Below are 20,786 nucleotides of genomic sequence, written 5' to 3'. Positions count from 1 at the left end.
CAGACCCAAAATTAAGACTCCTCACATAGCTACTCTAATGAATTCACTTAAAAACTTAATTTTTGAAGGAAATATATTCAACACAACCTCTTGCAAATTTGTGGTGGATCTTGGCAAGTTAGGAGTCCAGAGAAACTCAGTACACTTAGTAGGACTAAGCTGACAGATTTTCATATTCAGAGGCTATAGTGAAAGTGAGTTTTAATTGAGAAGGAACAAAAAGAAAAGGCACAGTTATAAAGGTACCTAGTAAACGTTCAAGGACAATGCTAAGAAACTCCATATAAGTGTAAGGCAAGTGAAGTCTCAGAGATAGTCCACAGCTTACCCAAGAGACTAGGAGAAAGATACTGCTATGTTCTGTCTTGAAAAGTACTGAATCTGGGGGCCAATGGTGCTTTCTACCAAGATTATTAGCAAGACCATAATAGATATCAAGAAGGCTATTTGAATTGCTAAAGTCATACCGTAAACTTAGGAACAGTATTTCCTATAATTTGGTACAAAGAGTTATGACCAGAAGGGGTGAATCTTCATGCATTTAGGAAATTATTCCATAATCACAAAATGGTACAAGGTAACAGTTCCCTCTAAAAACAAGTTTGTGGTAGATCTTGGTAAGACCAAAGCTCAGGGAGACCTCAACAAGAAAACAGGATCAAGCTACTAGGACGTCCTGTTTGGAAGCAGACACAAGAAAGTCTGGTTTTCTTGAGAGGGAAAAAAGAATTCCCTGGGGACTCTTTTCCTTGATAGAAACAATGGCTGGAAAAGATCAGAGGAAACAAATGAAGCAGGAGAACATGTGGAGGGATGGAAACCATTTTCTTCCCACTGCATCTCCCTTTTCAGAAACATCTACCCAGCCTTAACCTTGACTACTCTGCTTTTTCTACAGAATTCCATCCTCTCTCTAGTCATAGCAGACTGGACTGCAGTAGATTCCTATTCCTAGGGGAAGAAAAGGGAGACATAGGCTAAACTAACCAGGACAAAGGGAGTGAGGGCCAGAGACAGGGAACTACAGGTATGAAAAAGGACTCAGGCTAGGGTTGGGTTGCCATTTTCTACTATTAGTACATATGAGCTGAAGCAAATAAAAGGAGGTCTAAAGAGAGAAGCCAAAGAATGGCACAGATGCTGGGGACAAGATACCATGAGTACCCAAAAGAAATCGTAACATCGAGCCTAAGCCCCCAGTTCCCAGGAGGACTGGCTGGGCAACCATGCTCTCAAGTTCCACTGAGTTCCGTCCAACAAATTCCTGTTGTTGATGCTGGTTTGTTTAAGTCAGTTTGAATGAGTTTTTCTTTTTGGCAACCAACATGCCTTATTGATTTACTTAAATTTTGGTTTATTTTTAAGTGTTTGATCTTAGCAAACTTTTTTAAATTAAAGAATTAACATATACAGCCAAGGACATAAACCTTAAAGTTCATCTTAATTCTTACAAACGATAACATGTACTTTATCAGCACCTAGATCAAAGATAGAGAACATTATCAGGACCCTGGAAGTTCCCCTACACCCCTAACAGTCAAGGCATCCTTGCCCTATCTTCTGCCCTATCCTGACTTCTGTCACCATCAGTTTTGCCCCTTCTTGAATTTCATATAAATAAAATCATACGATAATATGTAAACTTGTTTCTGACTTTTTTTTTTTTTTTTTTGAGACACAGTCTTACTCTGCCACCTAGGCTGGAGTGCAATGGTGTAATCATAGCTCACTGTAACTTGAACTCCTGGGCTCATGAGATCCTCTTGCCTCAGCCTCCCAAGTAGCTGGGATTATAGACGCATGCCACCACACCCAGCTAATTTTTCTATTTTTTTCCTAGAGACAGGGTCTTGCTCTATTGCCCAGGCTGGAGTGCAGTGGTGCAATCACAGCTCACTATAACCTTGACCTCCTGGGCTCAAGAGATCTTCCCACTTTAACCTACTGAGTAGATGGGACTACAGGCATGCACTGCCAACACCTGGCTAACTTTAAAACTTTTTTTTTTGTAGAGACAGGGTCTCACTATGTTACTCAGGCTGGTCTTGAACTCCTGGTCTCCAGTGATCCTCCCACCTCTGCTTCCCAAAGTGCTGAGATTACAGGCATGAGTCACCTCACCCAGCCTGACTTCTTTTACTCAATGTACTATTTATGACATTCACCCATGTTGTTCTGTGTAGTAGTTTGTTCATCTTCACTGCTGTGTAGTATCCCACCACATAACTATATCATAATTTTTTTTTAACCAATTCATGGATATTTGGAATGCTTCTAATTGAAGCTATCATCAACAGTCCTATAAATGCTTTTGGTGTACATATATACTCATTCCTGCTGGGTATGTATATATCACTGAATTTGGCTGATGTAAGGAAAGTAAAATAAAGGGAACAAAGCTTTTGCATGTCCCTGTAAGCCCTGGACTATAAATACAATGTTACTATCCTCACTTCCCCAAAGCTTCAGATACAAGGAATCACCAACTGAAATAACCAGTAACAGGCTCACAGTTTATCAGGTACATTTATGCATTGTACCCTGGAAACATTGTTACAGATGAATGGTTTATACCACTAGCCCTTAGAAGTCCCTAGCATGCTTCCAGCTCAGCTCTGCATAACCAACAATCCTACAGAGCAGCACAATCCCCAACATTTTTGGCCCCAAGGACAAGTTTCACAGAAGACAATTTTTCTTCAGATTGAGGGGTCATGAGGATGGTCTTGGGATGATTCAAGCACGTCACAATTACTGTGCAGTCAAACCTCTCTGTTAATGATAATCTGTATTTTCAGCTGCTCCCCAGCGCTAGCATCACCGCCTCAGCTCCACTCAGATCACCAGGCATTCGATTCTCAGAAGAGCACACAGCCTAGAGTCCTCACATGTGCAGTTTATAGCAGGGTTCACATTCCTATGAGAACCTAAAGCCGCTGCTGATGTGACAGGAGACAGAGCTTATGCGGTGATGCAAGCAATGGAGAGTGGCTGTAAATACAGATGAAGTTTCGCTCGCTCACTGTCCATCTGCTCACCTCCTGCTATGTGGCCGGTTCCTAACAGGCTACGGATCAATACCAGTCCTCGGCTTCAGAGGTTGGAGATCACAGCTACAGAGTGTTGCCCAGAAAATATGTTCAAAGCAATAATTTGGGGTCCCAAAAACATATCCCATCTCTCCACATCCCAGTCCCCCAATGACAAGTGCCCCCGTTTCAACTCCTACCTACTCCACAATTATCAGGAATCCCTTAATCCTAAGCAACCAGGCAAAGTGTCCTTTGTGGGGTAGCAGAAGCAATACGCTTCAGCAATGACTCAGATTTCAACAAAGTTCATGTATGGCTCACACATCTATTCAGCTTCTCTGTGCGGAGCTCTCCTTATTCCAATTTTGCAAGCCAAAAAAAAAAGTTATTTTACTCAGTACTTCATGGAGTTGGATTCCCAACAGGACTCAGCTCCCTGAGCCTGCCTCTCCCCTTTTACTTCATGCCACAGCTCTACTTCTCTAGTCCACGGTGTGCTACCAGAGGTGACAGCTCTGTCTCTGCGTCTCTTGCCAGAAAGCAAACAAGGCAGTGCTTTTGCAATTTTCCTTGGGAGTTTTACATTCAGGAAATACTATATCCTAAGTATTCCTTCCTTTCCTTGATCCTCCCCTCCCAGGCTCCTCCCACTTACACATACATCCCAAGACACACTTGAACACCATGGCATAACAGTATTAATGTTTCTTTTCAAACACACAGAAGCAAAGGAAACACACATCTGGCAGGATACAGTAGAGCTGTGATTCTAGAACCCAATCTCCTAACTACTGCCCTATAATATCGAATCAAATCCCCTCAACCTGACCAGTCCAAAAACAAAGGCAAAAAACAGGGAAGAACTAGGAAAGGAAAGGCTGTCCTGGGTCATTAAGGGTCAAGGAGAGAGAGGAGGATGCCCAGGGTGAAGCAGAGTTTCCATGGATTCAGGTGCCCCCAACCCAGCCTGGGACCCAAGCTTAATTCAGACCTCAGCATGGGAACAAGCCAGGACTCCGATCAGAAGAGCCTCACAAACAGTAAGCACAGGTATCTGGTCAAAGAGGATATGAGGCCAGAGGCTCACAACACTTTTTCTTTGAAAGAGTACCTAAGAAAATGATTCATAAACTACACAAACTTCAAGCCCCGAAAGCAGTATTTCCTTCTTTTGCTAACAAAGCTGACCAAGCAGGAAAGAGTGACACTTTTTTCCACTGTGCAATAAAGGTAATTTATCAGATCATTTTGAGCTGGCTGAGAATCCTCAAGGTCTTATTACTCATTCTTGACTTCAAGAGGTGAAGAGCTGGCACACCCTTCCCAACAACAGGCAGAACTGAGCCCAGACATAATATCAGGTCTGTTTCTCAGTAATACTTAGGTTCTCAGAAGGTGAGAAAAAGCTCTATGAGCACATAGGATTTCACTAAAGGGAAACAAAAGCCTTCCAATTAGGTTTTCCTGTTTTCCCATGAGTATCCAAACAGTGGCCTTTTGTTTCTTGAGGTTGGCTAAAATTAGCCTTAAAAAGAAACAGTTTTCTTTCTGTAGTAGCCTAAACACTGATCAAAACTGTCCTGATAAAACCCTAGTCCAGTGAATTTTGGGAGAATAGTTTATAGTTCCCTCAAGGCTCTGAGTTCTCAGAACAAAAAGAAAAAAAGATGTGTATGTGGAAGGGAGTGGTGAAAAACAAAAACCGGACTCAGATGAACACCTGGCTGGTGGGGCCAAACCTAATTAGGGCAAATCTCTATAACCAAAATGTTTAAACTTTAGCTGATGGAAGCATGAAATTCCCAATCACCTAGGGGACAGGTACCACCCAGTGGACCCCTAAAACAGTATAATGATAATTGGTGAATCAGCACCTTTAGGCAGATCTGACAGCATGAGTATGCTACTGGTAACACTCACCAAATATTTTTGAATGCCTTTGAAGCATAACCTAGTAACTGCCCTCCCACCTGGCTACTCCACAAAAAGCCCTGCTATTCCTCAAGCCAGTGCCTCTGCGCTGCACCTCCCACCCACATTTCTGTAATTCCCAGCATCATGAACCATTCTCAGTCCCCACTCCAGAGGCACAACCACTCCCTCCCTTTCCACTCCCCGTTCCCCCTATCCAATAAAGACACATCAGAACACGACTAAGCTTACATGATCTCATTAGGGAACTAGCCTTGAATTCCCTCAACTTTACAAAAGTAAAAACAATTTACAAAAACTTTCCTCAGGAGTCAGATATTTGAACTGCTTCTCCCAATCATTACTGAAACCATGCCAGGGCTGAGACACTCTGTGTCCAAGTTCGTAATCTTCAATCATTTCTCTCCAAACCTCCTTTCCTTGACAGGGACTCAGCAAACTTTTCTCCTACTCCCGAATTATAACTCTGCAAGGAGTTCAAAGTGTGGTGACTCTAGAGGCACAGAGACCTTATTCTGGCCCCAAGGTCAGAAGCTTGGGTTCTCTAAAAGACCCTTTAGGTTATGTGACCCAGGATTTAATCTTGCCACCAAGAGGCCGAACAGCACCTACAAGTACCTTACAGATATTTAAGGCTACATAGCATCAATTGATCAACAATACCCCAAATATCATTTAAGGGAAGATGGAATATATGCACAAAATAGGTACAAAGCTAGGTGAAAGTTGTATATTACATTTCTGAAGAGACATACAATCCGTAAAAAGAAACAACTACAAAGATAAAATAGATTAAAAGGCGCTGCACTAAATAAAAGCTGAAGGAAGAAATTTCAAAAGACCAACATGAAGTAAATCAAAACAAAAACTCAAACACACTAAACCATGTTTTAGTTTTCCTCACAACTACTCACTTCATCTTCTAAGAAACACCAAAAACTTAAGAGCAACGCCACTGGAGTGTCACAACATCTAACTTGCCCCTGTATTGATGATTCTCTTCTTTTTTTCCCCTTTAAAAAATTATGCATCAAATTTTCTTTTACATTTTTGTGGAAAGTAATTTTGGCCAACGACAGAGTACAACTCAGACAAATTCTTCCATGAAAAGGTCACAGTGAAACAGAAAAATCAATAGCTTGATTTAACAAATTAGGAAAGTTGAAAGTGTAAGCAAAATTTCAACCTTTAAATATCTTAATTCTCAGAACTAGTAGAGTTTATTCATACAACTTCTGTTCTTTAAACTTTCATTAGAAGTAAATCCCTTCAAATACATCTCCTATAAAATTAAAAGAAAAAAGCTCACAAGAAATGATGGAGAGACAGAAAAGCTAGACTAGTTAAAGAACTGATAAAAAGTGTGCAGATCAATTCTTTAATTTCGCCTTGCTTTCTCTATTGTGCTATTGTAAAAAAATAAAAAAATAATATGAACACTTTTTGAGGTGTTCACCTTCATGTCAGCTAGGGAAGTCAATAACACACTTTTCCCAGATTGGCTAAAATAAGACAACAACAAGTATTGGTTAGAATGTGGAGCAACTGCAACTCACACACCACTGTTTCAATTGATAAAACTACTCTGATAGTACCTACTCTAGCTGAACTGCATGGCCCAAAAATTCCACTCCTGGATATATTACAGCCAAAATAAATATGTACATATGTTCACCAGAAAATATTTGCAAAATTGTTCATGACAATACTATTCACATTGGTCCAAAACTGGAAACAGCCCAACGTACATACTACATGCTACAGTAGCATGAACAGTGGTAAATTCACACAATGGGACACTATACAGCAATGAGAATGAATACCACATACAACATGCATCAATTTTACAAACATAACATGGGGAGAAGCCAGACACAAAAGAGTACACACTATATGTTTCCATGTATATAAATTAATCTATCAATTATATTAGACAAAATTAATCTATTACATTTGAAGGAAAGATACCCTTTGGGCATGCAGTAGTGACTGGAAGGGATTATGATACAAAGATGGTCACACTAGGTCTGTGGCTCCATTTGAGGAAGGTAGAGGAGGCAGTATTTTGCAGAAAAGTGAGCTATAGCATTTCATAACAGAGATGATCCCATTCCCTAAAAGGCCTACTCTTCAAATGTTAATTTTATAGGAAAAAGCAGCTACACTGAGATGAATACTAAAAAGGGAGGGAAAGAAGGAAGGAGGAAGGGGGAGGGGAAGGAAGGAAGCAAATGGGAGTGTAAGTATTCACACTTGATTTCCACTTTTGTTCTATTTTTTCTATTTTTCCCCAAGGTCAAAGGGTGAACCAGTCTGAATTACCAACAGAAATCTGAAAAAATTTAGCCAAAAATGTCATGCAGATATCAGCAAACACAAATTTACATTCTTCCCTCTAATCAACCTGAATTTTATATAAAATAAACATCAAAAGGGTTTATATCTACAATATACAATAAATGCAAACCAACAAGAATAGAGGTTCTTATGCATTTCTCGGGGGATCAGATAATTATAAAAAGGGATTAGTATGTCTTCTGGGAGTTAAACTAAGCCCCATTGCTCAATTCCATCAACTAAATGAATTTTTTTATATTATCTCCAACAAAGTTACAGGGTGCCTGACACTCTCCCTAACTGTTACCAATTAACTGATTGCTTCTGTAATGAAAAACACATGAGGATACTTATTTCTGAAAGGTTTTTCCATGTGTACATCCATACACACACACTCAACAGTGTATCTGGTATAAGAGTCTTCATTAGTGGGAATATCATCTGCTGCCAACATCCATAATTTAAATACAAAATGCAAGGAAGGAAAAGGCAAACAGGTATCTGAATTTAAAAGCCAAAGAGAGAAAATAAAAGCTGTCAGATCATAGATTATGCCAGCAGTCCCCAATCTTTTCGGCACCAGGGATCATTTTCATGGAAGACAATTTTTTCAGGGGCTGGGGGGAGGATGGTTTTGGGATGATTCAAGCGCATTACATTTATTGTGCACTTTATTCCTGTTTCATTGTAATATGTAATGAAATAATTATACAACTCACCATAGGATGGGGACCCCTGTATTATGCCACTTGCTATGCTCAGGAAGAGTACATGCTCATAGACAATTCACATCTCTGATGGCTAGAGGTTTTTTTTAACAAGAGCCTCATGGTCAAGCCTTTCCCATTGAAGACAATTTCCTTGTTTTCCTGTGTTGTCCATCTCAAACAAACTCTCCAACAAACCTGAGTTTCCTACATCTCCACAGCCTTGTAAAGAACGTAATATGCTTTAAAATTATAAAGGTTGGCCGGGCGCGGTGGCTCAAGCCTGTAATCCTAGCACTCTGGGAGGCCGAGGTGGGCGGATTGCTCGAGGTCAGGAGTTCGAAACCAGCCTGAGCAAGAGCAAGACCCCGTCTCTACTATAAATAGAAAGAAATTAATTGGCCAACTAATATATATATATATATATAATTAGCCGGGCATGGTGGCGCATGCCTGTAGTCCCAGCTACTCGGGAGGCTGAGGCAGAAGGATTGCTTGAGCCCAGGAGTTTGAGGTTGCTGTGAGCTAGGCTGACGCCACGGCACTCACTCTAGCCTGTGCAACAAAGTGAGACTCTGTCTCAAAAAAATAAAAAAATAAAAAAATAAAATTATAAAGGTGACCAAAGGAACAGAACACAAAAATAAATTATCTAATAAAAATTGGGAGGCATAGGGAAGAAAAGAGAGGGGTGAGGGAATAAATTCCACTTCTTCCTTAGCAGAGAGTCAGCAGACATTTTCAAATTTGTGAAATCAAGAATAGACTGTGGCAGTTTAAAAAGAAGGCTGCAGGCCAGGCACAGTGGCTCATGCCTGTAATCCTAGCACTCTGGGAGGCTGAGGTGGGAGGATCATTGAGGTCAGCAAGCGTTGTGACTGCTCCCACCAATAGACTTTGGTGAAAGGGAAGCTATGTGACTCCACAGGCTAGGTCACAAAAGGCCAGGAAGCCTTCCGCACAGCAAAGGAAACAGTTAAAGTGAAGAGACAGGCTCACACCTGTCATCTTACCACTTTGGGAAGGTTGTGGTGGGAGGATCACTTGAGGCCAGGAGTTTTGGACCAGTGTGAGCAAGAGCGAGATGCCCATCTCTACAAAAAGTAGAAAAAATCAGCTGGGTGTGGTGGCACACACCTGTAGGCCCAGCTACTTGGGAGGCTGAGGAGGAGGATCGCTTGAGCCAAGGAGTCTGAGGTTGCAGTGAGCTATGATGAGGCTATTGCACTCCCCGCCTGGGTGGCAGAGCGAGACTGTCTCGAAAAAGAAAAAAATGAGAGACAACCTATGGAATGGGAGAAAATATTGGCAAACTACCCCTCTTACAAGGGTTTAATAATGAGAGTATATAAGGCGCTCCAACAACTCAATAGAAATAAACCAAATAATCCAATTAAAAAACAGGCAAGGGATCTGAATAGATATTTCTCAAAAGACACACAAATGGCCAACAGGTATATGAAAAATGCTCATCACTAGAAAAATGCAAATCAAAACTACAATGAGGTATCATCTCACCCCAGTGAAAATCGCTTTTATCAAAAAGGCAGGCAATAATGAATGCTGGTGAGGATGTGGAGAAAGGGGAGCCCTCATACACTGTTGGTGGGAATGTAAATTAGTGCAACTACTATAGAGAACAGTATGGAGGTTCCTCAAAAAACTAAAAATAGAACCACCATATGGTCCTCCAATCCCATTGCTAGGTATATACCCAAAAGGGAATTCAGTACCTGGAAAAGACACCTGCACTCTCATGTTCACTGCAGCGTTATTCCCAATAGCCAAGATGTGGAATCAACCTAAGAGTCTATCAAATGATGTAATGGATAAAGTTGTGGTACACATACAACAGAATATTACACACCCACCAGAAAGAATGAAATCCTGCCCTTTCCAACAACATGGATGGCACTGGAGAACATTGTGTTAAATGAAATATGCCAAGCATAGAAAGACAAATCTTGCATGTTCTCACTCATATGCAGCTGCTAAATATTCAAAACAATTAACCTCATGGAGATAGAGAGTAAAATGACAGCTAACAGAGGCTGGGAGGGGTAGTGGGGAGGGAGGATAAAGTGGGGATGGTTAATGGGTGCAAAAATATAGTTAAATAGAATGAACAATATTTGATAGCACAACAAAGTAACTTATAATCAACAATAAGTTAGGCTACACCTTAAAATAACTAAAACGGTGGAACTGGAACATTCCTAACACAAAGAAATGATAAATTCCTGACATGATGAACACCCCAATCACCCTGATTTGATTAATTCACATTTTATGCATATATCAGATCAAAAGTACCCTATAAAGATACACAATGATTATGTACCCATAATAATTTTTAAAAAAAATTTTTTTAAAAGGCCATGAAGCTTCCACTGGTTCACCTGAGGTGCTGATAGTGTGGTGTGACATTAATTTTATGTGTTGAGTTGGAAGGTGTTTTGTTTTTTTTATTATTAGACGGAGTTGGGGGTGGGGGATATCTATGTCCCCATGCTGGTCTAGAACCCCTGGCCTCAGGCAATTCTCCTGCCTCAGCCTCCCCAGTTGATGGGATAACAGGCTGGAGGATATTTTTGGATGAGATTTACATTTAAATCAGTGAACTCTGGGGAAAGCAGATTATTGTCCAAAATGTGAGTGAGTCTCATTGAATCAGCTAAAGACCTGAACAGGACAAAAAAGACTGGCCTTCCCGAGCAAAGGGTGTTCTCCAGCAGATTGCCTTCGGTCTCCATCTGCTGGCCCACATTGCAGACTTTAGACAAGCCAGCCTCCCTAATTACATGAGCCCATTCCTTACAAAGCATTTCATGTATATATACACACACACTATTGGTTCTGTTTCTCTGGAAAACCTTTATTGATACAGGGAGAAGCCTGCTGCCATTTGAAAAGTCCAACTACCTGGGGCCACCATGCTGAAGTCACCATGTGTAGGCGCTTCGATCAATAGTGCAAGCACTGCTGGGCACAGTTTTCCAGCTACCCCCAGCAGGGCACAAGACATAGGAGCAAAGCCTCCTTTGACCCTCCATACCAGCCCATTCACCAGCTGGGTGCCATGGAATCTTCTCAGGCAGCACCAGAGGCAACAGAATCATCCAGCCAGGACCTACCTGCCTGAATCCCTGACCCAAAGAAGCCATAATATCATAAAACAATTTTAGTCACTAAATTTGGGGGTAATTTGTTACAGTAATAACCACCAGAAGAACTAAAAACAGAAATAGCAGTTTAGAAGATATTACAGTTTAACTGGTATCAGAGAGGAGTGACGGGTTTTAGTTTCCATTTTATTATTTATTTTTTTGAGGCAGTCTTGCTCTGTCACCCTGGCTTGAATGAAGTGGCATCATCATAGCTCCCTGCAACCTCAAACTCCTGGGCTCAAGTGATCTTCCTGCCTCAGCCTCCCAAATAGCTGGGACTACAGGCATGAGCCACCATGTGTGGCTAATTTTTCTATTTTTTTTGTAGAGATGGGGTCTTGCTCTTGCCCAGGCCGATCTTGAACTCCTGACCTCAAGCAATCCTCCCACTTCTGCCTCCAAGAGTGCTGGGATTACAGGTGTGAGCCACCATGGCAGGCCTTAGTTTCCATTTTAAATGCTTTCTTGTTTTTTTGCATTATTTATGCTGTGTGAATATTAGTAATTTTAAGATTCAGAAATTTAAAAATTAAGAAAACTACAACAGCAAATGTATTTAAAACTTACTGTGAATCAGACAAGCTTCTAAGTGTTTTTAAGTCTAGACAGGTTTATGACTGCTTCAACCAACACAATTAGTTTTAACTCATTTAATCCTCGCAATAACCCTATAAAGCAGGTGCTTTTATTATTATTCTTTTACAGATGGGACATTGAGGCAGAGAGAGGTTCAGTAACTGTGCCAAAGGACATACAGCCTGTCTGGGTCCAGAGCAACAGTATTTCCACAAAGATCACCCACCTGGCTGGGCCATCACTGGATGAAAGGTACCATCTCAAATTGCCATTCACCTGGGTCTCCAAACATGTAACTGACCACACTATAATGTGTCAAGCACAGCCAACTGCCTTATGTTTTCAAAAGCTATTGTCTAAATGTAATGTCCTTTAAAGGTAAACATAAATATATAAATGAAATTTGGCTTTTATTCATTTAATCCACGTTTTTATAATTAAATTATCAATATTAATTGCAACAATAAGAACATCAAGATTTTCATGAACCAACCACAGGGTTTTGCCCAGGTTTTCCTTCACAAGGCCCCAGGCTCAAAACTATAATGAATTAAATACAACTCACATGGCAGTTAATGTATTAATCCCCACCAGTACACATTTTTCAAGACCCAGTCTACCTAAATATCACCCAGATCTCTCTACTCAGCATTAATTACTCCATCCTCTACCTTTCCAGGATAAACCATTTATATCCATATATTTCTATCTTACTGCCTCCTATTACAGTTCTATACCTTTATACACTTGCTGTGAATTCTTAGGGTTTTAGCCTCCGAGTTCTCCCACCAGGGCCTTGCATAAAGTAGAAATGTAATTATTACTAAAGTTAAGTGTTACTGGCTTATTCTAAATGAAGCCTGGTGTAGCAGCCTTCAGCTTAGAGAAATTATCACTGAATTTTATCTCAGGGGAAAGGAGGAGAGGAGGTTAAGAGCTACAACCAGGCAAAGCAGCAGCTCACTGCATTCTAATCGCTGGCAAGTGTTTACCATCAAATCTCATGATGCTGACTTGAACATACAAAACAGTTTTCTCCCAAAAAGCTCCAAGTATCTTTTTCTGCCTTTAAATTAGTTCACTTATTTTCACTGTCTTCCAAAAACAGAATTGTCAGGAAGCCAGCATTACTGGTGCCATTGTCCACAGTGGCCAACTGGGGCCCTTCTCCCCCTGGAGAAGGCTCACTAGTCTCTTATCTCCACAGGTACCTGCTCCCTTGCCAATTTCTAAAGATCTCTTAAAGCTCATGTCAAGTCTTACTTCTTGGGGAAGCCACTCCTAACCATCCAGGCAAGAAAGACCTCTTTTGCCTCAGAACTCAAACAAGCACTCTATTAGTTGAAAGAACTAAAGACTCCTTGGTCATGCAGAAGAATTTTGCCTACTGGGCTGGGTGTGGTGGCTCATGCCTATAATCCCAGCACTTTGGAAGGCGAAGGCAGGAAGATCTCTTGAGCCCAGGAGTTGGAGGTTGCAGTAAGCTATGATCCTGCCACTGTAGTCCAGCCTGGGAGACACAGCAAGACCCTGTTTTTATATATATAATTTCTGGACAATAAACTACTTACTGGTATGATTTTGTATGCCTTAAAGCTCTTGGCTCAATATCTTTGCAAACAGTATCATATAAAGAAAATTAATGTTACTGGTAAATGAAATTGCAACAAAAGTTCAACTTATTCCATTTATAAAGAAGATATCAGAACCAACCACACCATTATTTTCAGAATTGCGATTTAAGCCAATGAGACACCTTTTTTCAGGTACTATATTAGCAATTTAAAGATTTCTTTAATCAATTCCATACCAGGTTCAAGGACAATTCAACTCTGCTGGTAGCAGTTTAACAATAAGGATCAGAGCCATAAAAAGGGAAAATCTCTAATTTATGAAATATCCTCCCAAAAACTATATACACAAAGATGATTTCTGCTGCAATATAAACTAGTAAAACTCCAAAAATTAATATGTATTTCCAACAATAGTATTATTATTAAATGAAAGCATATCCTTGGAATTATGTAGGTATTAAAAGTCATGGAGGCCGGGCGCAGTGGCTCACGCCTGTAATCCTAGCTCTCTGGGAGGCCGAGGAGGGCGGATTGCTCGAGGTCAGGAGTTCAAAACCAGCCTGAGCAAGAGCAAGACCCCATCTCTACTATAAATAGAAAGAAATTAATTGGCCAACTGATATATATATATAAAAAAATTAGCCGGGCATGGTGGCACATGCCTGTAGTCCCAGCTACTCGGGAGGCTGAGGCAGTAGGATCGCTGGAGCCCAGGAGTTTGAGGTTGCTGTGAGCTAGGCTGACGCCATGGCACTCTAGCCTGGACAACAAAGCGAGACTCTGTCTCAAAAAAAAAAAAAGTCATGGAGACCAAGGCAATATTAAGATATAGTGCTAAAATATATATATAACTTGAGTATTAGAAGTATGACTTCATAAAAATATGAACATGGAAAGCACTAGAAGCGAATACAACAGAAATAATTAGTCTGCTGGGATGGGGTAAATATAGGTCACATTTTGTCCATTTGCCAAACTGCATATCTATTGCTTTTGCAATTTAAAAAGGACAGTACAGCCGGGCGCGGTGGCTCACGCCTGTAATCCTAGCTCTCTGGGAGGCCGAGGAGGGCGGATTGCTCAAGGTCAGGAGTTCAAAACCAGCCTGAGCAAGAGCGAGACCCCGTCTCTACTATAAATAGAAATTAATTGGCCAACTGATATATATATAAAAAAAAAAAATTAGCCGGGCATGGTGGCGCATGCCTGTAGTCCCAGCTACTCAGGAGGCTGAGGCAGCAGGATCGCTCAAGCCCAGGAGTTTGAGGTTGCTGTGAGCTAGGCTGACGCCATGGCACTCACTCTAGCCTGGCCAACAAAGTGAGACTCTGTCTCAAAAAAAAAAAAAGGACGGTACAGAACTCTTATACACTGCTGGTAGAAGTATAAATTATACAACCACTTCAGAAATCTTTGATAGTATCTTCTAAACCAAACCCTAGTATAAAACTCAATTCTACTCCTGAGTATATACCCAACACAAATGTGTACATGTGTACAGAGATATGTACTAGAATGGTCAGTCACACTGCTTGCCATAGAAAAAAATGGAAACTACACAAACGCCTTTCAACCCTAAAATAGTGATATAGTCACATAATGGAATATCATACAGCAATGAAAATGACTGAACACAACACCACAGCTGAATCTCACAAACAATGTTGAAAGAAAGAAACCAAATACTAAAAAAATACACACTATATGATTCCATGTAGATAGCACATTGAAAACAGGCAAAGCTAACCCATGATTGGCATAGTGGTTACTCCTCGAGAGGGGTAGTGACTGAACAAGAGAATGCAAGGGGCTTTTGCAATGCTAACAATGTTCGGTTCTTGACCTGGGTGCTGGTTTTATGTTTATGTTCACTTTGTGACAACTGCTCAAATTGTACACTTAAATATGTATGATATAGTTCAAGTTTTAGAATTACTTAAAAAAAAAAAAGATGTCAGAAGCCAAGTCACCCATGCAACAGGCATAAAATTTCCTATAACATTTGAAGTCAAAACATTTGAAGTCAAGGTGACTTCCATATTTGATTGAAGAGTGAATGAGAAGTATAGTGATTGTTGCGTAATTTGGATAACTGCAACTCTGCTCACTAAAACTGACTTTAAAAACATGCACAAATAATCCAACAAAAGCCTGAGTGAAGTGTCTGCAACTTTTCACTGAGATTTACTTTGCTGCTTCTGAATCTGCTCACCCTATAGTGTATAAGCACTACCCCCTTCAGCCATTCTCCCATCTATCCCACTAATTCCTTGCCTTCCTTACAACTAGACCCTTCCCCAAGCTCCTCCTCCTCCCTGGAGTAGAAGGCTAATGTATGAGCACATTAACTCAGAGGACTATTTGTGAGCAGGTGCTGACACTTACGAAATGAACCTAGTCTTGAATATTATCAATTCCAGTGGCCATTTGCCTACGGTCTCTTTATTTGGGACCAGTTTGGATGATTTTTTTTTTTGAGACAGAGTCTTGCTTTGTTGTCCAGGCTAGAGTGAGTGCCGTGGCGTCAGTCTAGCTCACAGCAACCTCAAACTCCTGGGCTCAAGCGATCCTACTGCCTCAGCCTCCCGAGTAGCTGGGACTACAGGCATGAGCCACCATGCCCGGCTAATTTTATATATATATCAGTTGGCCAATTAATTTCTTTCTATTTATAGTAGAGACGGGGTCTCGCTCTTGCTCAGGCTGGTTTTGAACTCCTGACCTTGAGCAATCCGCCCTCCTCGGCCTCCCAGAGAGCTAGGATTACAGGCGTGAGCCACCGCGCCCGGCCATGGATGATTTTTTTAAAAAACTATTAATAAACCTGCAATCCTTTTTCCACTCTAAACACACACACACACACACACACACACACACCCCAGAACTCACTTTTGCTGAGAAAGAACTTCAACTACAGTGATTTATGGACTAGGCAAATCTAGAGCACAGAAAGATTGCCAAAAGCATCCCATACCCTAAGGGAATAAAATGCATTCCCAATTTGTGTATCTTTAAAGGAGGCAATTATTCCTCCACTGGCAGCTTCTCCTCCATCGTCATTTTTCTCTCCCCAAAGGGACAGCCCATACTTAATTTTTCTTCCACTGCCTCAGCGGCAACACCTTTCCCCAAACCTATTAACAGAAAAAGGCCCAAAGTTAATAATCTCTCCGTTTTCTAATTCAATCTCTATCTTGGGGAAACTTCACAAGCAGCTGCCTCAAAATGAGAGAGTAAGGGTGGAGTGGGAGGTGGGGAATAACTACTTAATGCGTAAGGGGTTTGTTTTGGGGGTGGTGAAAATATTCTGGAATTAGATAGTGGTGATGATTGTGTAACTTTATGGATATACTAAAAGCCACCGAACTGTACACTTTAAAAGAGTAAATGTATCTATATATAGTACGTTTAGTACATCTCAATTTTTTCTAATAAATAAAACGTGGGAATGCGCAACATTTTAGCAGAGAAAGTTAGATAAATGGAGAAACCAGCAGATGAACAGCTAAGTATCATCTAAAAATCAAGTGGAATTCATGAATTAACAAGCTAACAGGCCCTGATTTCCATTCAGCTCCAGAGACAGGGGGCACGAAGGTGAGGCGAAGAACTGCAGGACCACAGATCTGGATGATTAACCTTCCCTGTTAGTCTTAGGGATTTCAGTCTAATATGATAATTCATTAATAACGTGAGCTGACCCTCGCGGAGACCCGTGCAGAGCGCGAGCACTAGGACACTGTTAACGCTAACGCCATCAAGGCCTTCATCAGCTCCTGCTGATCTGCAGGACCCACCACGAAGAGTGGCCTCCGAAAGTGCCATGGAACCCCAGGTGAGGGAAATGAATGGTCAAGGCAAGCTGACTGCTGTGAGCGCGGGGCTCCCTGAATGTTTGCCCAGGTAGCATGGAAGAGGGCACTTTCGGAGACGAAGTCCGCTTAAGTACGCGCGCACCTTCCCCCAACCGGACACCGCGGATCCTCCAGAAACCCATCCCAGCTCGGCCAACGGCCGGTCCCCATAGGCCCTGAGCGCCCACACCCCTCCCCCACCCCCGGCCCCTCCAAGCCTGGCCGGAGCCATCACGGAGTTGGCCGAGGGCGACCCGAAGCCACCTGCCTCTCCGGGGCGGAGGATAAAGGGGTCTTGACCGCCACGCTCCCCTACGGAGCACAGCATCGAACTATACGGAGAGACCCTTCAGAGAGGGTCCCCCATACCACCCCGGGCTAGGGAGAGACCCAGAGGCACCTAATAGCCAGCGCGCCCCGGCTTGGGCTCGGCAGGCGCCCGCGCCCTCCTGCCGGCCGGCCCGGCCCCAACTTTCCCGCTGCCCCACGCCCGGCGCGCCGCGCTCCCGCCCGGACCGACCCGGCTCCGCAGCCGCAGCGCGCGCCAAACTCAAGCAGCCGCGAGCACAAGCAGCCCCTCGGAGCCCTCCCCAGGGCCGCCCCGAGGCCGCCGGGTGAGCCCGGGCGAGCGGGAGCCTGCGGGGGCTGCCCTCCGCCACCGCCCCCGTGCGCGCGGGCGCGCGCCAAGTTTGCTCCGCGCGGCGGGAAGCCGGCCCGGGCAGAGGTCGGAGCCCGGGCGCCCCAGGGCAACGCCGCCGCGGAGCGGGGCGCAGCGCAGCGCCCGGCGCCACTCACCTCCGACCCGCCGCGCCGCGCCGGCCGCTCGCTGGCTCCTCCGGCCGCAGATCCGGAGCTCGGGGAGGGGCGGGGCGCCGGGGGGCGGGGCCGGCCCGGCTGGCAAGCGCCAGAATTAAACCCCGAAACGCTCGGGAGCCGCCGCCGGGCTCCGCAGCTCTCACGGCAGAACAGTCGGGGCAGACGGGCAAGCCTCAGACCCCGGGTGGGAAGTGACCGAGGCTACGCCCCGCAGCGGGGCGCGACGGACTGTGCGGACCGGGGGGCCCGGGCGGCTCCCTCGGACCCCGAGGACGCCCGGCTGGCCCCGGCGCTCTTTGTACCGCGGCGCCGGCTGCGGGCGGGCCCCAGTGCGCCTGCGCGCCGCTCGCTCTCCGCCTGGCCCACGAGGCACCTTCGCGCACCTTCCCGGCCTCGCCCGGTGCTCTTGCCTCCCCGCGGCGAGAAGTTAGCGGAGACCTCCCTCTGCCTAGATGAGCCGCTTCCATCCACGTGTCTTTACTCCCCGCCCCCTCACCACCACACACACAGCCACAGGGGACCAGAAGTCCATTATCCAGTGAGACTGTGCGGTCCTGTCCTCTCTGGGAGGGACCTGGACGCGCCAGAGTGGCAGGGTTAGCACCCACGCCTGGCGCGCTTTCACCGCCCCTTCCCTCCACGCCGCTAAGAAATTGTTTTCTGACCCCGGGTGGCAGAGGGACCCTGGGGCGTGCAGGGCTCTGGTTTCCTGCACGTGCCTCAGCAGGACGGCAGTGGCAGACCACCAGCCCTGCGCACTCCGCGCTCGCCCCTGCTGGGCTGCAGGACGCAGGTCTCGGTGGAGAGGGTAAGATGCGTGTCCACAGGGTGCCAGTGTTCCGGGGACTTCAAAGAAGATGCAGTGCCTGCCTCGGGGGTTCAGGACTGAACTAAGAGAACTAGAAAGTTCAGTCCTAAACACTCCAGTGGGAGCAATCCCAGTAGGTCCAAGAGAGAAGAGCAGAGTGACAGGCTGTGTCTTACTTAGTCTTGAATAAACAGAAGGACAGCCTGGGGATGGGAGGAGCTTTACAAAATGCATAAATGACCGAGACAAAAAAACGTAAAGCCAGCTCTCCAATCACTGACTTTCTTAAGGGGGAGAGTCCTCTCGCTCGCCCTCCAGCTCGCACACCGCCAGCGGGGCGTCACCCTCATCTTGGTCTTTGCGTGACGTGTGCTAAAGTGAAGAGTCATCAAACCTCTTAGGGCGGAATGCTCGCCTCTGGGGAGGAGGGGCTGCGAAATCAGGGCTTCCCTGCATTTCACTGCTAAGCACACCTGCAAATTCCTGAACTTGATGGCCCCTGACTGTTAAGAGGATAGGCAAAGGGCAGCCCCAAAAATATGTGGGAAATCTCATTTTGCCTCTCAGCTCCTTTGCCAGCTCACAGGGTAACTAACGGTGAGCGAACTCTTTCCTCCATCGAGGCCTCGGTTTCTGCATCTGTAGAATAGGGCATTTGGGTTCAGTATACACATTCTAAAATCCAACGCCCCCAAATGTCTGGGATTCTATGAAAAGGATAATTATTCCCATGGTGATAGGGGGGAGGGGATCGAAGGCAGGGGTGCTCCTGTGTTTATTATTACAAAGTGCCTCCTGGGCCAGGCAGCGGTGGCTCACGCCTGTAATCCTGGCTCTCTGGGAGGCCAAGGAGGGCGGAATTCTTGAGGTCAGGAGTTCGAAACCAGCCTGAGCAAGAGTGAGACCCTATTTCTACTATAAATAGAAAGAAATTAATTGGCCAACTAATATATATAGAAAAAATTAGCCGGGCATGGTGGCGTATGCCTGTAGTCCCAGCTACTTGGGAGGCTGAGGCAGTAGGATCGCTTGAGCCCTGGAGTTTGAGGTTGCTGTGAGCTAGGCTGACGCCATGGCACTCACTCTAGCCTGGGCAACAAAGCAAGACTCTGTCTCAAAAAAAAAAAAAGTGCCTCCACACCCAGAATTTCCAGCCTTAATCTCTTTTTTTCCTCCCTGACATTTAGTGGGTAATCATCACGCTCTCAACAGTAGCCAAACCTAATTGATCAGAAGTATGGCAGATTCGGAATTTTGAGTGTACTTATATTTGAAATTTTAGTTTTGATTTAATCTTTTATTGAGATATTAATACAATTCACACACCATAAAATTTACTCTTAACGTGCATACTTCAGTAGGTTTGAATATATTCACAAGGTTATAAAACCATCTCTACTACTTCCAGAACATTTTTATCATCCCGGTAAGAAACTCCATATACGTTAGCAGTTGTTTCCCATTCCTCCCTACCCTCAGCCCCTAGCAACCACTAATTTATTTTCTGTCTCTATGGACCTGCTTATTCTGGACATTTCATATAAATAGGAACATAATGATATGCAACCTTTTGGTCTGGTTTCTTTCACTTAACATAATAATTATAAGGCTCATACATGCTAAAATATGTATCAGTACTTCCTTTTTTACCCATAATTATACCATTTATTGATGATAGAATTATACTGAAAAACAATCACAACAATAGAATAATTTTTTGAATAAAATAGTTTGCTAAGTGAAACTTTTCTTTGAAACATACCATGCAAAGATTGTCAAATATGTCAGTATAGAAGCCCTTGGATTTATGTAAAGACATCTCAGCAGTGCTTTGCCCAAGTTCCACCCTATACACATTAAGCAACCGTGTGTATATGTGTGTGTGTGTTTTAATACCTGTATCTGGGAACAATGAACCACATTTTAGTGGCATTTTAGCGGCACTTCTTGGAATAGATTTGTCCACAGTGATATATATGAAAG

General features: G+C 43.7%; 1 protein-coding gene across 1 annotated transcript in view; it reads right to left on the bottom strand.

Annotated features, from left to right (window-relative positions):
* KANK1 (KN motif and ankyrin repeat domains 1) overlaps positions 1–18,394 on the bottom strand; it is a 205,978-nt gene extending 187,584 nt beyond the window's left edge. Inside the window, exon 1 of the mRNA XM_076008654.1 lies at positions 17,975–18,394. The gene's annotated coding sequence lies outside the window, so the exon portion shown is untranslated. The remainder of the gene's footprint in view (positions 1–17,974) is intronic.
* Between the last annotated feature and the right edge of the window lie 2,392 nt (positions 18,395–20,786).

Source organism: Microcebus murinus, chromosome 12 (assembly GCF_040939455.1).
Source record: "Microcebus murinus isolate Inina chromosome 12, M.murinus_Inina_mat1.0, whole genome shotgun sequence".
Lineage (NCBI taxonomy): Eukaryota > Metazoa > Chordata > Mammalia > Primates > Cheirogaleidae > Microcebus > Microcebus murinus.
This window is presented reverse-complemented; position numbering and strand designations above follow the sequence as displayed.